This window comes from Saccopteryx bilineata, chromosome 8, assembly GCF_036850765.1.
Source record: "Saccopteryx bilineata isolate mSacBil1 chromosome 8, mSacBil1_pri_phased_curated, whole genome shotgun sequence".
NCBI classification, from domain to species: domain Eukaryota; kingdom Metazoa; phylum Chordata; class Mammalia; order Chiroptera; family Emballonuridae; genus Saccopteryx; species Saccopteryx bilineata.
Genome location: NC_089497.1, coordinates 97374129 through 97382947, shown reverse-complemented (window position 1 = coordinate 97382947; position 8819 = coordinate 97374129).

The window sequence follows — 8819 nt, the reverse complement described above, 5'->3', positions numbered from 1 at the left end:
CCCAAAATGCCACAAACATAGGTTTGAGTCCCAGATAAGATAATTTGTTTGTTATTGAGGTTTGAATGAGAGGAGATGTAAAGGAGAAAGGAAGAAACTAATATAGAGGGAGAAAAGAAAGAGAGAGAGAGAAAAAAAGAGGGAACCACTAAAAGAAGAAAAAAGAAAGGAGAGAGAGAGAGAGTTAAGGGTTTTGGAGTGCAACCCTCATAGGGAGAAAGGAAGAGAAGAGAAAAGATAATGGGAGATGTAACACTTATGGGTAGTGTAGTTCAAGGAGAGGAGAGAGTAAGACCGGTAGAGAGTTAATCGGCCAAATTGGAGGAGGAAAAAAAAGTATCAAGAATGAAGATAAGAGAAACAAACGAACAAATATAATAAAATGGGATAGGTTATAAAGTCTGCAGATTATTCTTCATTTTGAGAGGTTATCTTCTTGCTTTTTCTTTTCTCTCCCTCTTCCTGGTCGGTGACTTTGTACCCCAGGTTCTGCCCCTTTGGCACGCTCAGGTAGAGGTTTGCAGTTGATAAGTCTCTATGGCAATGTCATGTATTGTGCTTTAGTCTCGTTGGCAGTCGAAGCTCATTAGCATTTATAGGCTCTGACAGTGAGAGAGTCCGTGTTCCTGGAGCCTTTCTCCTAGTCTTTCCTTCCTCAATTAGTAGCCTGATAATCCAGCTATGGGGTTGCTGCTGCCTCTGCCTGGATAGTAAGAGGCTCAAAGAGCTGGCAACTCCCCACTCTATTTCCACTCAGCACAGGGCTCTGGGTAAGGCTCAGTTAGTCAGAGCTGCTAGCATAATCAGGCGGGCTTTCCGTCCACTCAAAGACCTCTGGCTCTGCCACTCTGTCTGGTAACACAAGCGGGCGCCCACTTCCGGAGCGCTTGGAGGAAACTCTCACTTACTGTCTGCGACCAGGATATCCGGCCAGCAGTCTTACGCTCTGAGTGAAACCCCCAACCACAGGGAAAAGTTGCAGCGTTGGAATTGAGTCTCGCTCCGTCCCCGTGCGCGGCTTTTGCAAGGCGCTGGGGCGGCTCGAGATTCCGCTTTGGCCCCCACAAAGGCCCCTGACTCTGCCCCTCTGTGCGATAACACGGGCGCGCACTGCCGAGGCACTCGGTGGAATCTCTCACTCCTTACCTGCGCGCGCAGACCAGGATATGAGGCCGGCCGCGTTTCCCTCTGAGTGAAACCTCCGCCCGCACGGAAAATCTCCACCGTTGGAATTAGTTCTCACTCCCTCCCGTGCGTGGCTTTCCCAGGGCGCTGGGGCTGCCCAGAGACTCTGCCCTCAGCCCACAGAAAGGCCTCTGACCCTGCCTCTCCGTGGGGCAACACGGGCACCCACTCTCGGGGCCTAGGAAGAAATTCTCGCCCACTAACTGCGCACCGACCAGGAGACCGGGTAAAATGGCCACTCCACTTGTCTTTCTTTGTTTGGGTTTGACGCGAGTGTTAGCTTGTATTGCCCGGGTTGCCACAGGATCAGATTTTCCTTGGCTTGGATCTCCGTGCCACAGCCTGGTTCGGCCGTTTGTGCTGTGGCGGCCTGGATCTATTCACCCCCTTTGCCTGCCTCAGTTTCTATATTCACAGTTACCAGAGAAAGCCGCCCTGTTTAGGTTAGTGAGGAAGGTGGAGCATTTCTTACTCCCTATTTCCTTCGGGGTTTGGTTATATATTTAGCCAATTTTTCACTCAATCATACCTTTGGGTGTATTGCGAAGCATCTGGAAGCTCCAAGTATAGGTTTTTCTGTTTCTGGTTGAAGATCTTGTTGAGTTTTGGGGGAGATTTATCGGTATCGCTTCCTACCCCGCCATTACTCTGACCTACTGTGTGTCTTAACGAGTTTTTATGTTTTATGTAATTAATGCTTTTGAAGAGTCCAAGCCAGTCATTTTGTAGAGTGACTTCAATATGGGTTTGATGTTTTCTTATTTATGTTAAGCTCTTTTACCAGGACTTCCTCAGAAGTAATGCCAAATCCTCACTGCATTGTATCGGGAGACCTGTGCTGTCAATTAGTCCAGAGGTTCTCAGACTTCTTGGGATATTGGTTTTCTGTTTTAAAGAATTTAATCCTTTATAATTGTTATTTTCACTTTGTTTTTCTTCTTAACTTAATTTTTAACTTATAGGCAGTGAAGTTTGTTATTTTGATTTATAGTTCTATGAATTTTAATGCTTACCGATTCATGTAATCACTACCACAATCAAATTGCGATATGAGTAATGAAACTTACTGGTTGAAATAAGGCTGTGACAGAGGCAGGAATGACAGAGGCAGAACAGTTCTATAATTTATCCTCAACTGCCCCAAGAGTCCACTTACTTTCCCTTTGTTTTTAAACCCTTCCCCTCACCTTAACCCTAACACTTTCTGATCTGTTCTCTGACCTTAGGGTTTACTTTTTCCAAAATATGTCAATGAAATACAGCTTTTGAGTGTGATTCTTTTCACTTAGCATGGTGTACTTGAGATTCACCCAAGGTGTTGTATATATCAAGAGCTTGTACTTTTTTATTTTGAGTGATACTGCAATGTGTGGATGTACCACAGACCACAGTTTATTCATTCTGTTGAGGCATATTTGAATTTCCCAGATTTGGTGATTAGGAGTAAAATGGCTGTGAACATTTCTGCACTGGTTTATATTTTACTTGGGTAAATTAAAAACTTTACTTGTTAGATCCTATATTAAATTACATAAACTATATTTTAACTTTATAAAAATCTGCCTGTTTTCCAAAGTGGTTTGTGCCATTTAGTTTCCCACCATCAGTATGTATTTCAGTTACTCTGCATCCTTGCCACTACCTGATTGATACCAGTTTTTTTTTAATTGTTTAGCTGTCCTAGGTAAGTAGATGATGGTGCCTTTGTGTTTATAATTTTTTTCATAATGGCTAATTATGTTGCACATCTTTTCATGTGCTTATTTGATATCTGTATATCTCAAGTCTTGGTCTACTTTTTAAAATCAGGTTTTCTTTTTGAGTTAATTTTAAAATATTATTTTAATATTTATTATTTTATATTGGTTTCAGATGTGCAGCTTAGTGTTAGACAATCACATAGTGTACATAGTGTTCCTCGGTATTTCCAGTTCCAACTGTCCCATATTGCAATACTGTTTTATTGACTATATTTCCTATGCTTTATATCCTCATATCTAATTTGTATGAGATGATTTTTTATTTTGATGTTTGCATTATCCCAGAATTGGTCAGTGGGTACCCTATCAATCTGGTTCCTATGTCCTTTTGACAGGTGTGCTGCTTCATGTATTTGATTTTCTTCATGGATGCTGATATTATTATTATTATGTTTTTAAGTGAGATGAAGGAAGATAGACTCTCGCATGCACCCTGACCTGGATCCACCCAGCAACCCCGGTCTGGGGCCAATTCAAGAATCAAACGAGCTATTTTTAGCACCTGAGGCTGACGTTTGGACCAACCAAGCTATCCTCAGCACCCAGGGCCAATGCTTGAACCAATTGAGCCACTGGCTGTGGGAAGGGAATAGGTAGAGAAGGGCGAGGGAGAAGCAGGTGGTTGCTTGTGTGCCCTGACCAGGAATTGAACCCAGAACATCCATATGCCAGGCTGCTACTCTATCCACCTAGCCAGCCAACCAGGGCTGATGCTGGTGTTATAATTCTTCGAGCAGGTTTTGGATTTCCCTTGTTCAGATCCAAGGTACTTTGCTTTGGCTTATTTTTATGATGGTTACTAACTCCTAAAATAGACCAACTTACTTAAAAACAAGCTAACCTTAATCGCATCATCCTGTGAGTTCAGGAGCCATGAAATGGCATGAAACACAGATGTTGACTAATCAACTCTGTCACATGTTGAAATAACTTCAACAGTGGGTAGTGAGCCTTGAGGGAGGCAGGAAATCAGTCTCAATCATCTCTTTGAACTTAGTTCTTTGACTTAATATAGTTTGAAAGAACTACCTTATTTACCTTGGGAAGAAGCATGATTCAGGATGCCTTCTGGTAAAACAAAATCTCTGGTATTTAAAAGTTACTGTGAGTAGATTTGCCAACTACTGTGATGTGGCAGTGCTGCCTGTATTGTTTTATTTGATGGAAGTTATGTTTTATTTTTAGTGGTGTTTTTACTGTAGTGATTCCTGTCACATATTTTTCTTCTGACTCAATTCACACAAGTTGAGGTATTGATAACCCATTTCATAGCGTTGTTGTGAAGTACTTTAGTATTTGTACTAGCACTAGTTTATGCAGTGCTGAACAAATCTAGGGAAGCTGTATTATATAGAAATAAAAGCATATTTTAGAGTTAAGCTTACCTGCTGCCTGTTAGGTAATTGACTTAAAATTCCTGAACCTCTAGTTCTTCATCTTTTAAAAACTAATACAGTTTACTACACAGAGGATTGGTCAGATTCTTAAGCATAGTTAGTAGGCAACAAATTGCAGTTATTCAATAAATAGTGTCTTCTTTTAATATTTATAATCACAGATTTAGTGTTTGGCATTTAAGCAAGTTGAGAAACACATTTTGTATGTGTATACTTTTTAGATCAGCATAGAGCTTGTAGAAAATGTGTGTGAGGGAAAAAGACAAAAGCATAAATTACCCATATTCTACTAGGGAGATTATCACTGTTAACATTTTGGAATTTTTTTCTGTTTAATGGTCTTTATTAATATTTTAAAATTAGTTCTTAGATTTTAAGAAAAATGGAGAAGATAGTACAAAGTTCCTATATTCCAGCTTATCCTGTTAATAACATTTTATATTAGTGTGATACATTTGTTACACTTAAAAGGGCCAATACTGATATATTGCTATTAACTAAAGTTAGTGGTTTTTTTAGATTTCCTTAGTTCTTATCTGAAGTACTGTTCCTTTTCCAGGATTCCCTCCAGGACAGCACATCACAGCTGTCATGTTTCCGTAGGCTTCCTTTGGCAGTAACAATCTCTCTGACCTCCTTTGTTTTGATGGCCTTGACAGTTTGGAGGTGCCCTGGTCAGGTATTTTTTAAGACGCCTCACTCTTGGAATTTGTCTGATACTTTTCATCTGATAAGACTGGAGCTGCGGGTTATTGGTGGAAGGAGCACAGGTAAAATGCTATTTTCATGATTCTATCAAGGGTACATACTATCAACGTGATTTAACCCTATTGATACTCTAAGGTAGTGTTTCTCAGCTGTCTCCATTGTAGTTATTGTTTTATTTCCTCTTTCTGTAAAACACTTTGGAGGAAGTCACTTTGCATAGCCCACACTTGATAAGCAGTGAGTCATCCTGCCCCTTCTCAGGAGTTGGGATATCTACATAGATTATTTGAAATTCTTCTGTATGGGAGATGTGTTTCATTTACTAATTTGTTTAATCATTTATAGCAGTATGGACTCGAGTACTTGAAACTTTGGGTTATGTTATGATCTTATACTACTTTAGTGTTTGAACTGTTCTACCTGTGGTCATTTGGAGCTCTTTGACATAGCCCCCATTGGGGCTGTGTGTTCATGTGAATTTGTTCATTCATTCCCTCCCTACAAAAGGGCTGATTTTTTTTCATTTTGTTATTGCTGATATTAGCAAAAGGGAAAAGGAGGATATTAGGTAAAGGAAAAGAAATGAGGGTCCTCATTTAATATGAAGATATTATATTAGGGAGAAGACAACTAAAGAGAACTAGCAATTTTCAGTTTTGGCAGTCCAGAGAGATGTGTGTGAGGAAATGAAATCAGTTTCTTTCCATTAGAAGAGTTCAGAGTTGTGATGTTCACTATAACATGCTTCTTTACTGTCATGTATTTGGGAATAAAATGAAGGTCACAGGAGGTGGGTAGAGGCTTACTTATTTGGAGAATAAAGTCATCTAATAGCTCTTGGCTTTGGACTAGAACCTAATCTCAGATGACAAACCATGTCCTGTCCATTGCCCCCACTGTTCTGTGATTTGAGAATTCCCAGTGTAAGCAAGAATAATAGAAATGCTTTTTTAAAAATTTTAAATTGTGATAGGACTTGTCTTAGAACTTCATTTAGTTATTTTAAGAAAATGGCTTTTAATGCAAAACAATCTAACATGGTACAGGTCTGAGAGGATCTTTTCCTGATCTGGTGCTTCCTACTGACTAAGCCATGGGAAGCTCAGCATCAGACTACAGTATTATGACATATGGAACTATATATAATTGTACCCCAAGCATATGAACAAATCTTTCAAAAAGGAAAGGAGACCAGTATGTCCTTTGTTGTGTAACTGTTTTTTCACATTTTCTTTTTTCTAAATCATGAGGATACATAATAAATGTTTACTTAAAAGGGCCGCTGGCATTATTTAGCTGTCTTTATCATGGTGTCATACTTCTTTCTTTTATATGACATCATGGGGAAACATAGTTTTACTTATATGTATGTGAAAGGAAGTGTAGCATACTGTATAGTGAAGTGATAGGCTCAAGAGCCAGGTGTACTGGATTTAAATCCCAGCTATTACCCTCAGGCAAGTACAATACTTACCTTCTCTGAATCTCCTCATCTGTAAAGTGGAGATTTAGTTGTTTACAATTATAAGGTCCTATTATTAGGAGGTTAATAGAAAGCAGTATATTTCAGATAGCCTTTTTTCTCTGTACTGGTAAAAAGTATCAAAAGGAAGTGCAAAAAGGTAGGCAAGAGGGGCTGGAGCAAACAAGGGAAATGAAGGGGTGATAGCCAAACAGCAGATGCTGGGTGCTGGAGCTGACCTGCAGCTGCACCATCAGAAGCAGCCTGGAGCTGCTGAGGAGGTGTCCCTTAGCCAAGGGTGCTGCCTCTGCTCCAACTGCTCCTCTGGAATCCCCCATCCCCACAGCAGCAAGAACGCCTGCAGCAACTGTCACACTGGTAGCCAAAGCCTGTCTGCTTCCTTCCTTCTGAAGCCTTCAGCTTCCTCAGGGCCCTAGCCACTGGACAGAGAACTTAGAAATGTAGCGTAATGTCTCCCAGCCTCAGATGTTCAAAGTAGCATATAGAAGGGTAGGTGAGTTGAAAAACAACAGGTACCTGGCCTGTGCTGACTATATACATGGCACTTATCTTATAACCGATAATTGGCTGTCTGGAGGAAAGAGAACAATCAAGGGGGCTTGAGCACAGCTTTGTAGGGATGCATTTGTTTTTCTCGTCTTTGGGGTTTTGTTTTTAATAGTCTTCGAATCACAGAACTGAATTATTATACTCATTTCATTGCCCATTGATTTTGGCCGATGCAAGTCATCATGCCCATGCCTTTCTCCCTTTGTCACCCAGGCCAACACAATCCTGCAGTGAACAGTCTCATCCTTGTTTTGTTGATCTGTTGAAAATTTCTGGGGTGTATAACCAGTGTGGTAGGCAGCCTCTAAAATGGCTCCCAGTGTTCCCTGACTCCTGATATTCATTTCCCTCTTGAGGTATAATTGACATACATTATATTAGTTTCAGGTGTACAACATTATGATTCACATTTGTATACATTGCAAAATGACCGCAGAAAGTTAGGTTTGTTATCTGCATGCCCTTCTTTAATCTCATTCCTTTAATGTGGGCTGAACCTAGCGATTGCTTTCTAATGAGTAGACTATGGCGAAGGTGATGAGACCTCACTTCTGAGATTAGTTTCCCCAAGGTCTGTGACTTCTGTCTTGCTATTTCTCATTCTCTCTTCTCTGAGGTAAGCAGAGGGCGGTGTTGTGAAGTGTCCTCTGGAAATGTCCCTGTGGCACGGAACTAACTCTGACCCATAGCCAGTGAGGCCCTAAGGCTTGCTAACAGCTCTTTGAGTGAGCCGGGAAGCCGCTGCTGTTCCATTTAGCCTTGAGAGCACTGTAGCTCCAGCTGACTTTTTTAAAAAAATTTTTATTTTTTTAATTTTTATTTTATATATTCATTTTAGAGAGGAGAGAGAGAGGGAGAGAGAGACAGAGACTGGGGGAGGAGCTGGAAGCATCAACTCCCGTATGTGCCTTGACCAGGCAAGCCCAGTGTTTCGAACTGGCGACCTTAGCATTTCCAGGTCGACGCTTTATCCACTGCGCCACCACAGGTCAGGCCCCAGCTGACTCTTGATTGCCGACTTTTGAGAAACCCTGACCCACAAAATTTTGAGACAAATGATATTTCAAGCCTCCAAATCTTGGGGTAAGTGGTTACACAGCAATAGGTAATTAATACACTTAGGAATGTGATTTTGGGGTTGTAGGCTGTATGCATACGTACTTAAGTATTGCTAGATTCCTTTCCCACCAGCAGTATTTGAAGGCTTCTGTTTCATACTTTCACTAGCACCTGTTAATATGCTAATATCAGACTTTTAAAATTAAAATAATTTTTGCCAACCTGATAGGTATAAAGTGATATCTTTAATTATTTGTTAACATGCTGAGTATACTTTCATAGCCCTTTCTGGTCAGTGCTTACACATTTCTTTGCTTATTCTCTCTTGATTTGAAGAAATGTCTTGTATAAGTTGCCCTTGTTGATTTCAGACATTGCATTTATCTTCACTCATTCTATTGTTTAATTTACAAATACTGTCACTGTTAAGTACTTATTTCTCAAGTAATGTGATAACTTAATCCATTCACAAATCTGGATAAAGATGAGGTAGGGCCATGTGATAAGTGACCGCAGGTTGATAGAACCGAGTAGGAGTGAACTGATGCGTTGGTCCCAAATTACAGAAACTATAAGATAAAGTGTGTTGCAAATAATAAACCTGTTTTTCTACTTTTTTTTAAGAGGGGAGAAACCTATCCCTCCAATTTTTTTAAACAATGATTTAGCTTTAATTGA